Source organism: Bos indicus x Bos taurus, chromosome 16, assembly GCF_003369695.1.
Source record: "Bos indicus x Bos taurus breed Angus x Brahman F1 hybrid chromosome 16, Bos_hybrid_MaternalHap_v2.0, whole genome shotgun sequence".
NCBI lineage: Eukaryota > Metazoa > Chordata > Mammalia > Artiodactyla > Bovidae > Bos > Bos indicus x Bos taurus.
In genome coordinates this window covers 72,251,348-72,265,654 of record NC_040091.1, presented here as the reverse complement: position 1 = coordinate 72,265,654, position 14,307 = coordinate 72,251,348, and the positions used below count along the sequence as shown (strand labels likewise).

The window sequence follows — 14,307 nt, the reverse complement described above, 5'->3', positions numbered from 1 at the left end:
CCAAAGTTAGAGACTTCTTGCTTTTTACTCTCCGGACTCAAGTTTCCCTCTTTTCTTTTACGCCTGACCTTTAGGTGGCATCAGTCTTTACGTGGGAAGGCCCTCCTCCCCGCAGTTCCTACCAAAGCGGGCGGGAGACGTACTAGGATGGATGGCATTGGCGTTAAGAAATGTACCGCTTGATTGGTTCGTGGCTCTTGGATCAGGGCGGTCAGGCCATTGAGTTGGCACCCCGGGTAGTTTGTATCATATGGGGTGAAACTTATTGTTTCTGTCCTTACTGTTTTGTGTTCCTCCTTCATTCATTCGCAGAGCTAGGTGTTTACTGCCCCGTGGTAAATGCTGTGGGAACACTAGGAGAGGAGGGGGAAAGCTTTCCTGAGGAGGGGGCTTTATACTGGACTTTGAAGAATAAGTATGATTTTTTTTTCCTTCCGGTGTTCATGGTCCATCTTTTCTGTATTTTTTTTTTCCCTCTTGTTCAGTGACAGACCGTAATTGTCATTAAGTGTTGGATCTGAGCTCTGACCTGAAAGATTTAACTAATAGTAACTGGGATGATGTGCTTGTTAGGTGCTTTAAATCCAGTATTTCTAAATCTTGCAGTAACCGGGAAGGATAGTATTAACCCTCGTCACAGCAGAAGAAAGAAAGGCTTAGAGGAGATGCCAGAGCCACAGGGAGTAGGTGTTGGGGTCGGGGTTTGCACTTCTCTTTCTGGATCAAAGCCTATGCTTTATTTATTGTTTATTTTGCCCCTCCTTGGGAAGTAGGTTATATAGACTAAGGGTGAAGGTCAGGTCTCTGGAGATAGCAGTCATTTTTGTGGGTGGCTCTATGTTGGTGTTAACTCTAGGTAATGTCAGGAACTAGCCAGGGTGATGGGCTTCTCTGGTGGCTCAGACAGTAAAGGATCCACCTGCAATCCTGGAGGTCCAGGTTTGATCCATGGGTGGGGTCTCCTCTCTTCCCCGGAGAAGGAAATGGCAACTCACTCCAGTATTCTTGCCTGGAGAATTCCATGGGCAGAGGAGCCTGGCAGGCTACAGTCCATGGGGTCACAAAGAGGTGGACAGAAGACTGAGCGACTAATGCTTTCAGCCAGGGTGAACCTTACTCATCTGGGCTCCTTCCAGGGCAGGGCCTAGCCGAGGGGGGCGCTCCTTAACTGTTGCCTGGGAGCTCCCTGGCATGGGTGAGATCCTTGATGCCTTGTCGGGTGCTTTACCCTTTTTCTTTGTTGCCATGGACTTCTTTCAAGTCTGGGGAAGCCAATTTTTAAAAGGCGTTTAAAAATACATAGTTACAAATTCTATTGAAACAGCAATCAAAGTAGTACAAAACCCCCACATATAATGTATTTCTTTAAAAAAATCAATCCATTAAGTATCAAAACTCAGTGCTGTATCAGACAAGGTCTCAGGATTTCAAAGCAGGGATGCCTATGTAAATGATATTTTGCAGTATTTGCAACAGCTGCACTGTGGCATGACAGAATCTGTGACTCACTGGTGACAGAGTCACTGGAAATGCTCTTGCTCTCTGCATATATAATCCAATGCATTCCTGAATTTCAGAGGTTCGTGAAAATAAAGATGTATGAGAAAAGGCATTGAAGTTCATGGGTGGAATTTAGGAGGCCATGAACACCTTGTGGATAGAGGGCTGGGTGTCTAGGTTACAATTCTGGCTTGGCGGTTTTCTTCCTGCACTGTCTTGCTGGCCACCCTATAGCATTACAGTTTGTTTCCTTCTCCTTCAGTTCCTTTCTCCTTTCCCTCAGGTTCACAGCTGTTTTGATGGTCAAAGCTGTTGAAAGAGAATTGCTGGATTGTTTATCTGCTCCATCTGCGCTGGTCTTGCTCTGCATAATTCTGCTGGAGAATATTCCCACAACAGTGGTTTTGTTATCTAAAGCATGACTATCTTCCCTTCTTTCCTTCCCTCCAATGATGTATGGTGTTACCAATGTCAGGAAAGAAGGGAGTTATCACGACATGTCCTACAGATGTTTTAAATCTTCAGATGTTATTGGCAACAATTTGATGGTAGTACATTTAAATATTCAGGTGACATGGACAGGTTTTTTGAATAAAATACCTCATAAGACACAAGAACTAGAACATTTGTGTAGTTCTATATCTGTAAAGAAATTAAATTTGTATTTAAAACCCTTTTCAGAGTAGAATTTCCAGGCCCAGATGGCCTCACTAGTGCAACATCACAAACATTTAAAAAAATAAAAAAGAAGAAATACTCCCTGACTGCTTTTATGAGGCCAGCATAGCCTTGTTACTAAAGCTTGATAAGGAGGTTACAAGAAACTCTAGGTCAGACTCTCATGGAAAAGACACAAAAGCCCTAAAAGGAAGTATTGGTAAACCAGATCTAGTGACCTATACCTGTATTTATGGGACCCTGCTTATTTAACCTATATGCAGAGGACATCATGAGAAACGCTGGGCTGGAATAAGCACAAGCTGGAATCAAGATTGCCAGGAGAAATATCAATAACCTCAGATATGCAGATGACACCACCCTTATGGCAGAAAGTGAAGAGGAACTAAAGAGCCTCTTGATGAAAGTGAAAGAGGAGAGTGAAAAAGTTAGCCTAAAGCTCAACATTCAGAAAACTAAGATCATGGCATCTGGTCCCATCACTTCATGGCAAATAGATGGGGAAATAGTGTCAGACTTTATTTTTTTGGGGCTCCAAAATCACTGTGGATGGTGATTGCAGCCATGAAATTAAAAGACGCTTACTCCTTGGAAGGAAAGTTATGACCAACCTAGATAGCATATTCAAAAGCAGAGACATTACTTTGCCAACAAAGGTCCGTCTAGTCAAGGCTATGGTTTTTCCAGTAGTCATGTATGGATGTGAGAGTTGGACAGTGAAGAAAGCTGAGCGCCGAAGAATTGATGCTTTTGAACTGTGGTGCTGGAGAAGATTCTTGAGAGTCCCTTGGACTGCAAGGAAATCCAACCAGTCCATCCTAAAGGAGATCAGTCCTGGGTGTTCATTGGAAGGACTGATGTTGAAGCTGAAACTCCAATACTTTGGCCACCTCATGCACAGTTGACTCATTGAAAAAAACCCTGATGCTGGAGGGATTAGGGGCAGGAGGAGAAGGGGACGACAGAGGATGAGATGGCTGGATGGCACCACCAACTCGATGGACATGAGTTTGGGTGAATTCTGGGAGTTGGTGATGGACAGGGAGGCCTGGCGTGCTGCGATTCATGGGGTTGCAAAGAGTCGGACACGACTGAGCGACTGAACTGAACTGGAGCCGTGACCAAGTTGGATTTACTCCGGGAATGTAAACTGTCTAACATTAGAAAATCAATAATTGTAATTTAGCCACAGAATAAAGGAGAAAAACTACTTAATAAAATTCACCCATTTGTGATAAAAATTCTTTGTAAGCTAAAACATTAAGAGATTTAAAACACTTAAAATAATAGATGGTAAATCACTGCTCCACAGATAACTCTGTGGATTCATTATAAGCCCAATTGAAATCCCAACAGATTTTTTTCAAAAATAGCCAATAAGCTAATTTTAAAATATATATGGAAATTCTAGACGATCTTAGTAAAGGAGCAAAGTTGGAAGATTTAAGCTGCTGGATGAGTATGTAGTTTGTCAGTGTGGTGTGGATACAATGCCAGATAGACCATGGAACCGGGTAGAGAATCCATAAACAGGCTCACATATCTGAGATCTCTTAATTTATAACAGAAGTGGCTCTGCAGTGCTCTAGAGAAAGGACAGTCTTTTCAGTCAGTGTTCCTGGGCCAATTGGATATCCAAATGGACAAGGTGAATTTTGATCATCTACCTCACCCTGTATACAAAAATTAATCGATATGTCATACAGCTAAGTGGGAGATCTGAAACAAAAAAGCTTCTGGAAGAAAGCAAAGTAGAACACCTTTATGACAAGGTTTATTGAATAGGACACAAAAAGTGCTAATTATAGAAGAAAATATTGGTAAGAACTACTGTTCATGGCAAAATTCCGTAGAGAGAAAAGGCAACTTGCATGATGGGTGAAGGTATTTGTAAGGGCTATATCCAATAAAGGACTCATACCCAGAATGTAGAAACAGTTTTTCACAAATCATTGAGAAAAAGATAGCCCAGCAGAAAAATGGGCAGGTCACTTCCCAAAAAGGATTTTCAGATACACAATAAACATGAAAAAGGGATTAACCTCATTAGTAATTGCTGCTGCTGCTAAGTCGCTTCAGTCCTGTCCAACTCTGTGCAACCCCATAGACAGCAGCCCACCAGGCTCTGCCGTCCCTGGGATTCTCCAGGCAAGAACACTGGAGTGCATTAGTAATTAGGGAAATACAAATTAAAACTATAATGGGATATCACTCTATACTCACCGGAATGGCTAAAAAACACAAAACCCTGTCAATGCTGAGTACTGGGTAGAATATGGAAAACTGGACCTTTTATACATGATGGTTGATGGGTATGGAAGTTAGTATAACTGTTTTGGAAATTGTTTTGCAGTATTGCAGTATCATTACTAAAACTGGGCAGATGCATCTCCTGTGACTGAGCTACTCTGTTCTTGATAAACTCTGAACAGTAAGGCAGATACATTTGCACCGAAAGACATGTAATAGTATGTGCAGAGCAGTATTATTCCTAATAGCTTGAAGTCGGAAACAACTCACGTGTTCATCAGTAGTAGAATGGACAAAAGTGTAAGCAAATTGCTTATGCAATGGAATTCGCCACAGTAATGAGAAGGAACAAATCTCCTTAACACACAACGTGGATGAGCCTTGCAAAGGTAGAACTGAAAAAAGGTGGACACAGCAAGAGTTAGTGCTTTGTGAATCCCTTTTTTGGGGGGAAGTTCAAAAATGGGCAAAACTAAATAAACTAGGGTGTTAGGAGTCGTGCTAGTGGTCACCTTTAGTGGAAGTGAAAGGACAGAGAGGGAATTCCGTTTTTTATCTAAGTAGTAATTACTGGAATGAGTTTGCTTTTTTGAAAGCCTTATACTTTAAAAAAAAAAATTAAGCATACTTTAATACAAAATTCACTTAAAATATATTATTAAAATTTTTGATTCATTCAGCTGCCCCTAATCTGGGGAGTGTAAGATGTGGTGAGCATGATTCTGGTGATTAAAAAGGCTTCAAATAGGTTGAGAATTTTCCAGGGAAGGGATACAATATCACATCAGTAACTTTTCTGAACTAGGGGCTTATGCATCTGCCTGCTTTTCTTCCAATCTTTAACAGCAGAGATCTGGCTCAAGGGCAGTTCATATAAAAGGACTTAGAGTTATGTTGGATATTAAGATTGACAGCAGTGTGAGATAGAAGCTGAAAAATGCTAAGTTGAGAACTGAATACAAAATTTTGTTTTCAGGTTTCATTTTCTTGCAGCTTAAGTTTTTAGTTTATAACAATTAGATTAAAATATTCTGATATTTTATATAAACCCTTCTAATGAAGTACTTTCCTCCCACTTAACCATGAACTAATTGAGGATAGGGGTGGCATATTAGTTTCCTATTGTTTCTGTAACGAATTATCATAAACTTAGTGGCTTAAAACAGCAGAAATTGGTTATTTTATAGTTTTGGAGATCAGAAGTCCAAACTGGGTTGTCGGGGTAGTGTTCCTTCTAGAGACTCCTGTGTGGTGGGGCGGGGGAGGGGGGGCAAGGGGGAGGCGTCTTTTTTTCTTTGCTCATGTTCTCTGTCGCTTACATTCTTTTATTCTTGGCCCCTTCCTCCATCTTCAGAGTGTATCCCTCTGACCTCTGCTTCCATCATCCCCTCTCCTGTCTGTCCCTGACCTTCCTTCTTCCCTCTTAGCAGGACTCTGTGCTTACATCAGGCCCATGTCAATTATCAGGGATAATGTCCCCATCTTGACATTTTTAACTGAATCACATCTGCAGAGTCAATTTGCCATGTAAGGTAACATATTTACATGTTCGGGAATTAGGGCATGGACATTTTTCTAGGGGAGCCATATCTGGCAGATCTTCCAGATAGAATCTTTCTATTTTGTCTTCACAAATAGCACAGTTCCTGATTCTCTGTAGGAGCTCATTGATGTTTGTCAAATGAAGGAATGAGTCCCAGTTTTCACTGTTTGAAGTCTAGTTTCCCAAGAGGAGAAATGATGGTCTTGTCCTACTCTGGCTCTGCACACCTGGAATTTTGTGTTCAGCTCCAGGTACCTGTACTGTAAAGAGACAACTGACAGCTGATAAAGGGTCTGGGAACCCAGCCATGGAAGAAATGATTGAAGGCAGCCTGGGGGTTTGTCCTGGAAGAGGGCTTGGGGTGGAGCGGATGGCATTAATTATCTTTCAGTATTTATGATTGGCAAGAATAATGAACTATTCTTTCAGTACACTTAATAATAGTGGGAATAATACTAAAGAAAACAAAAATAAGCATTTTAGAGCCTACTATGGTCAATGTAATGTTCTATATCTTTGTAAACGCATTTAGTCATCATGGCAACTCTCAGAAGATAGTTACCATCTCCATTTTATAAGTAAGGGCATTGAAGCACAAAGAGGTCATGCAACTTGTACTAGGTCACACAGCTAGAAAGTAGCAAAGCTGGGATTCAGCCTTTGGCGTTCTGACTCCAGAGCCATGCTTTAAACTATCACACTATCCTGCCTCCGTGCTTTTAGTTTCTCCAGGTACAGTAAGTCTAGTAGCAGAGTGCTTCTGAGAAATGGAGGGGCAGATTTTGACTCAGTTTAAGAAAAAAAGAGCTAACAATAAGAACTTCTTTGAAATAGTTTCCCTGCTTTGCAGTGTTACTGGACATGGTCAGGTAGGGTACTGTACTGAGTTGGCCAAAAAGTTTATTTGGGCTTTTTGTACCATCTTATGGAAAAACCCGAACAAACATATTGGCCAACCCAACAAAAGAAATTCCCAAACTGGCTCCATCAGACCAGGCGACAGTACTGATTTTGAAATTGGTTTGGGAAGGTAATTCTTTAAAATATATGTCTCTCTCAGCCTTTATGACATTTTACTTAATAAAGATCTCCAGTGAGATGTAGTTTTCCCACTGCCTCTCCAGAGTTTACTTATTAGCAATTCTAACATCCTGGTGAGGTAAGCCATGTCTCTGTCCCTTTTTAAGATACTCCCAGCTGGCGCTAAAGAACCTGCCTGCCTGTGCAGCAGACAAGAGACGTGGGTCAGTCCCTGGGTGGAGAAGATCCCCTGGAGGAGGGCATGGCAGCCCACTCCAGTATCCTTGCCTGGAGAATCCCATGGCAGAGGACCCTGGTGGGCTACAGTCCATGGGGTCGCAAAGAGTGGGACACAACTGAAGCGGCTTCACATATACACACTCCTCCAGTAAAGAGGTGGAAGCTGTTCCCTCTTCCCCCTTGAGTCTGGACTGAGCTTTTGACCATAAAACGTTCTGTGAATTCTGGAGCCTGGTCCTTAAGAGACCTTGCCCCTCTTGCTTTTGTCTTTTAAGACCCTGGAGCCACCGTGCTATGAAGGCCAGCCTCCTAGAGGACACATGCCCACGTGGAGGAGAAGTGAGGCGTCTAGGTGACGGCTGGCACCAAGTGCCAGCCGTGTGGGTGAGGTCATTGTCCCCTCCAGCTGCCTTGAGCCAGGGCAGTGACAGTCATGTGAGTTGATGCCAGGTGAGATCTGCAGAAGCATTGCCCAGATTGCCACCCCCCAGAATCACAGGAGAGAATACAGCTTGTTATTTTAAGCTTCTGTGTTTTGGAGTGATTTATTGCACAGTGACACATAGCTGATACATAATATTTTGGTGCATATTTGGATGTCGTGATAACGTATTTTTAAATATTCAGTAATTAGACTTTTGCCCAGCCCCGTGGACCTCTCCAATCACAGCTGATCATTCCAATGTATTGGTGAAGCCTTTCTGGGTTTAGGAAAGTGTTTCTCTTTAGAAGGATGTGGGTAGAAGAATGAGACTCTTAAGCAAGGTTGGGAGAACACTGTACTGTGAGAAGACACCATGAATCTGGGCTTGATTTTTCTGGTAGAAGTCATGTAATTTATATTCTGCAAAATAGGTCTCTGTTTCAACAAGTTGGACCTGGAAAAGAGTAAAAGTCTCCTAACATTTTTTTCCAAATGTGCTAGAATATTGCTCTGCTATGGCATTTTCTTTTCTGTAATGCCTTTGTCATTTCAGTGGGCATGAGTTTCTTTTGCTTTATTACTTTGTGGTTTCCAGAGTGCTCATTTGTTCCTAAATGTGGAACTATTTCAAGTTTACTCAACCCTTATCTCTATATAACTGCTGACTTTCCCCTCATATCCGAGGTAAATTAGTTTGGTTTAGTTCGTCTTCTTCAGTAAATCTCTTAAGAAATGTGTGAGTTAGATGTTTCCTGTGTATTTGGATTACATCTAGTTGATTTTCTTCCTGGGAGTATCTATACTATACGTAACTTTAAATTCTTTTGCATGTGTATAGCTTGTTATCTTCTAGCTTTCCTGATGAATTGATTTCATCGTAGATGTTGAAAAAAATGAATCGGGTGAACTTGAACAATAGGGAGGTGGGTGAAGGAAGGCTCTGGAATTAGACTTGGTGAGTATGAATCTAAGCTCTGCTCCTTAGATTTGTGTGATTTGGGGCAGATTTCTTGATCCTTCTGGGCTTTGGTGGTCTTTTGTGTTAATGAGGGTACCAGAAGTACCAAGCTCAGAGCTGTTATGGAGATGAAGTGAAAGAATACTTTTAAAGTGCTTTATCGGAGAAGGTAATCTGTCAATACTACTTATTAGAGTACATTTTAGTTCCGTTGCTCAGTCGTGTCCGACTCTTTGTGACCCCATGGACTGCAGCACGCCAGGCTTCCCTGTCCATCACCAACTCCCGGAGCTTGCTCAAACTCATGTCATCAAGTCAGGGATGCCATCCAACCATCTCATCCTCTGTCGTCCTCTTCTCCTCCTGCCTTCAGTCTTTCCTGGCATCATGGTCTTTCCCAATGAGTCAGTATTAGAGTACAGCTGTTACTTAACTCTGGGTAAACTCAGTAGCGGACAAGGCAATGGCACCCCACTCCAGTACTCTTGCCTGGAAAATCCCATGGACGGAGGAGCCTGGTAGGCTGCAGTCCATGGGGTCGCTAAGAGTCTGGCACGACTGAGCAACTTCACTTTGACTTTTCACTTTCATGCATTGGAGAAGGAAATGGCAACCCACTCCAGTGTTCTTGCCTCGAGAATCCCAGGGACGGGGTAGCCTGGTGGGCTGCCGTCTGTGGGGTCCCACAGAGTCGGACATGACTGAAGCGACTTAGCAGCAGCAGCAAACTCAGTAGAGAAATATTTCAGTTTAGTTAGTTGGGCATAGTGATGGTGATGGTGCTGGAGATTGTTAGCTTCATGTTGAGGTTGCTGTTTTAAAGTCATCTGGTGCATGGGAATATTTGGCTCCTCTGTCCGTGGAATTCTCCTGGCAAGAACACTGGAATGGGTTGCCAGTCCCTTCTCCAGGGGATGTTCCTGACCCAGGGATTGAATCCAGGTCTCTTGAATTGCAGGTGGATTCTTTGCTGTTTGAGCCACCATGGAAGCCCAGGTGCTATTTAGACCCCATTTAGTGCTAAATACCAAGGGTGAGGAGCAGGAAAGAATTTAAAGAGGAAGTGTTGGAATCCATTTGTTGTACTTAGCAACAGTAAAGATAAAGGACTTTTGAAAAGATGTTGGAAATCGCTGGGGAAAAGCATCTTACAGAAGTTGTGTGCATGTACACTTCAGGCTTTGGCACAGTGAACTGTCCTTTTCTGCCAAGAGTAAGGAACAGGATTTCTGCCTAAGAGAGTGGGCGTTGAGAACTTAGGTTCTGTTTTTTTCTCCTTTGCTGGCTTCTCTGGATCCTTGGGCAGATTGTGTCTTTTCTCTGAGCAGGACTCTGATCCCTGAAAAACGAGCTAACTGTTAGTCCTCCTGGTGGGAATGAGAGTGGATGGCATCTTTGAAAGCAGGTGGAGTGTTAAATTACAACGTGAAAGCAAAGGTACATTGCTTCAGTATAGAAAACCTTCTCTTCGTGGAGGAAGCCTTGCCATTTTCCAGCTAAGGTTTTATTATGTGGGCCCCATGAGTTCTATAGTTCCCAGATAAATATAGTACTTTTTGGAACTACTCAGCCTGGGGCTCTTATACCCAATACAAGGTAGAGAGATCTTGTTCATCCAGTCTGACTTCTTTCCTTTAATCCCAGGAAAACCTTTGCCATGGTTTTCTTCCAAGGCCTAATCTTAAATGCATTTTCTCTCTTAGTCTTCACTTTGTGCCAGTTCCCTACTCTCATCAGTAACACCAACTTTGGGACAATATAGTCTTAACAGCTTTGGAGATGCTGTTTTAGGTCCCTTATTCCCCCTCCACCCCACTGCCTCCTGGACTAGTTTGGTGCCATGTGCAACTTGATTTTTCCTACTGTGTTGCATGGTTCTAGAACTTTCTCTCCACTTGCTACCAAGGGCCTGAATCGCTGACCTCCCTGCCTCTTGACGCTACCACCATGTCAAAGGTCTTCCTGAAGCTTCACACAAAAATTAAAAGTCATATATGTTTAAGACCCTTTGCCACTTGGCTCCTAAACTACCCACATTTTTTATCATCCTGACCAGTATTCCCTCTGAAGTGGAAGTGTTCTCAGACACATCTTTACCATCAGATCTCCCTGTAACCCTCCTTAGCTCTCACATCAGTAATGTAACCTCCTTTATATAGATTGATCAGGTAGATTCCTACTTTAAAACAGGCTGTGTTGTTGTAGGTTGGCTGTTTCCTATAGAAATCATGATGTAAATGGTGATGAGTTTCTAGGGTATTGAATGTGTGAGTGTTAAGTCACTCAGTCATGTCTGATTCTTTGCAACCTCGTGGACTGTAGCCTGCCAGGCTCCTCTGTCCATGGAATTCTCCAGGCAAGAATACTGGAGTAGGTTGCCATTCCCTTCTTCTCCATGAAATCTTCCTGACCCAAGGATTGAACCTGGGTCTCCTGCATTGCAGGTGGATTCTTTACCGTGTGAACCACAAGGGAAGTCCAGGCTGTTGCATGGATGCGCACTTAACTGATAATGTTGCTGCAGCCCTGAATCTATGCATGAAAAACAGAAAAAAGGCATCACTTACACATTTGAGTAAGGATTTCTTTAATTTCATTGTGGTAGCTTGTGCCTAAAGAAGAGCGTAATTGTATTTAGAAGATTGAAACATTCGAAACTTGAGAATTTTCTGAGTCTTTAGGAACATTTATGAGTTTGGACATTAAAAAAAAAAAAAAATTCTAGTTATATTCCCAAAGGTGCAGCTTTCTTTTCTTTGATACTGTTGTGTCATTAAATCCCTTAAAACATGTCTACCCTGATTGGCTCTCTGCACAGCTGAAATGAACAGAGATGGGGAGAGCACTGGAGAGAGCAATCTTCCTGAGATAAGTGGACAAGAGTTGAAAAGAATTATTAAGGAAGAAAGATCTGTTAAGGACAAGTGGGTGCATGTGTGGTGGTGGTGTTTTGAGGTTACATTCCTGGGATTGTGAATGGTGAGGCAAGAAGAGTGAGTACTGCATATAATTCCTCTTGGGGCTAAGAAAAGAGTTGGTGAGAAGAGACACTGTGCAGAAAGCTCTCCAGAGGCCCCCAAGGACACGTTGTTGCTGTCTGGGGTGGCCTTGGGCTGGATGTGGGGACAGGAGGAGGATGAGACATTGGAGAGAGCTCTTGGGGTGCTGATGGGGCGGAAGAAGGCCCCGCAGCAGGTGGGATGCTCAGTCCCTCCCCCCATGGAAGGTCAATTAGAGATCATCAATTCAGAAGGAAACCCAGGGCTCTGGCAAGGTAAGTTCTGTGGCATCCTGGATGGCATGGGGGTTTGGGGGGAGAATGGATACATGTGTATGTATGGCTGAGTCCCTTTGCTGTTCACCTGAAACGATCATAATATTGTTTATCAGCTGTTCAGTTCAGTTCAGTCACTCAGTCGTGTCCGACTCTTTGCGACCCCGTGAATTGCAGCACGCCAGGCCTCCCTGTCCATCACCAACTCGCGGAGTTCACTCAAACTCATGTCCATTGATCTCATCCTCTGTCATCCCCTTTTCCTCCTGCCCCCAATCCTTCCCAGCATCAGAGTCTTTTCCAAGGAGTCAATTCTTCTCATGAGGTGGCCACAGTACTGGAGTTTCAGCTTTAGCATCATTCCTTCCAAAGAACACCCAGGACTGATCTCCTTTAGAATGGACTGGTTGGATCTCCTTGTAGTCCAAGGGACTCTGAAGAGTCTTCTCCAACACCACAGTTCAAAAGCATCAATTCTTCAGCACTCAGCTTTCTTCACAGTCCAACTCTCATATCCATACGTGACTACTGGAAAAACCATAGCCTTGACTAGATGGACCTTTGTTGACAAAGTAATGTCTCTGCTTTTGAATATGCTATCTAGGTTGGTCATAATTTTCCTTCCAAGGAGTAAGCGGTTTTTAATTTCATGGCTGCAATCACCATCTGCAGTGATTTTGGAGCCCCCCAAAATAAAGTGTGACACTGTTTCCACTGTTTCCCCATCTATTTGCCATGAAGTGATGGGACCAGATGCCATGATCTTCGTTTTCTGAATGTTGAGCTTTAGGCTAACTTTTTCACTCTCCTCTTTCACTTTCATCAAGAGGCTCTTTAGTTCCTCTTCACTTTCTGCCATAAGGATGGTGTCATCTGCATATCTGAGGTTATTGATATTTCTCCCGGCAATCTTGATTCCAGCTTGTGCTTCTTCCAGCCCAGAGTTTCTCATGATGTATTCTGCATATAAGTTAAATAAGCAGGGTGACAATATACAGCCCTGATGTACTCCTTTTCCTATTTGGAACCAGTCTGTTGTTCCATGTCCAGTTCTAACTGTTGCTTCCTGACCTGCATATAGATTTCTCAAGAGGCAGGTCAGGTGATCTGGTATTCCCATCTCTTTCAGAATTTTCCAGTTTATTGTGATCCACACAGTCAAAGGCTTTGGCATAGTCAATAAAGCAGAAATAGATGATTTTCTGGAACTCTCTTGCGTTTTCCATGATGACAAAACAAAAAGTTAAAAAAAAGCCCAGAGGTTAAAATTTACTTACCACTAAATGGAAAATTGCAATGGCACCCCACTCCAGTACTCTTGCCTGGAAAATCCCATGGGCAGAGGAGCCTGGTAGGCTGCAGTCCATGGGGTTGCAAAGAGTCGGACTCGACTGAACGACTTCACTTTCACTTTTCACTTTCATGCATTAGAGAAGGAAATGGCAACCCACTCCAGTGTTCTTGCCTGGAGAATCCCAGGGACGGTGGAGCCTGGTGGGCTGCCGTCTATGGGGTCGCACAGAGTCGGACACGACTGAAGCGACTTAGCAGCAGTAGCAGCAAATGGAAAATTACTATATCCTACAAAGTCCCCAAAAGAAATCTTAACATATTCTGGGAGATGCCAGGTATTTAAAAATAAAGGGTTGTTGTTGTTGTTAAGTCACTTCAGTCGTGTCCGACTCTGTGCGATCCCATAGATGGCAGCCTACCAGGCTCCTCTGTCCCTGGGATTCTCCAGGCAAGAACACTGGAGTGGGTTGCCATTTCCTTCTCCAATGCATGAAAGTGAAAAGTGAAAGTGAAGTCGCTCAGTGGTGTCCGACTCTTAGCGACCCCATGGACCGCAGCCTACCAGGCTCCTCCGTCCATGGGATTTTCCAGGCAAGAGTACTGGAGTGGGGTGCCATGGCCTTCTCCGAAAACAAAGGGTAGTGGTTCTGAAAAGTACTAGGGGATCCTGCGAAGGTGTTGTTGAAATTCCAGGGCTTAGAGAGATTGGCCGTGGAAGTACTAGTGGCGGATTGTGGGTCTTCTAGGAGCTCTGCGGGAGAAACTCATGTCTCAGCAACTTGTAGGTAATTACCAGGGGACCGTCTGGTTGGAGGACCACTAATTTCTGACCTCATATTTTATGAAAGGGAAAGTTTATATCCCTTCTTGCTCTGATTCCCTGAAGAAAGGGGTTTGTGAGTAGTAGGTTCTGAGCTAGACTCTGAAGGCAAGTAACTCCGTGAACTGGTACTAAAGGGGCTCCATCCCTGAGGGGTGAGGTGGGGGCCCAGGGGTCTCAAAACCTGGATTTGAGCCCTGGCACCATTATTTCTGGTTGAATGACCTCACCATGTTCACATTCATCATCTATAAATGCCTGCCTCCGTTGCTCCACATACTTCACCCAACTCTTGTGAAAATACAAT

General features: G+C 43.3%; 1 protein-coding gene across 5 annotated transcripts in view; it reads left to right on the top strand.

The window, feature by feature from the left end:
- HHAT (hedgehog acyltransferase) overlaps positions 1–14,307 on the top strand; it is a 354,446-nt gene that overhangs the window by 1,506 nt on the left and 338,633 nt on the right. The gene's annotated exons all lie outside the window — the stretch shown is intronic.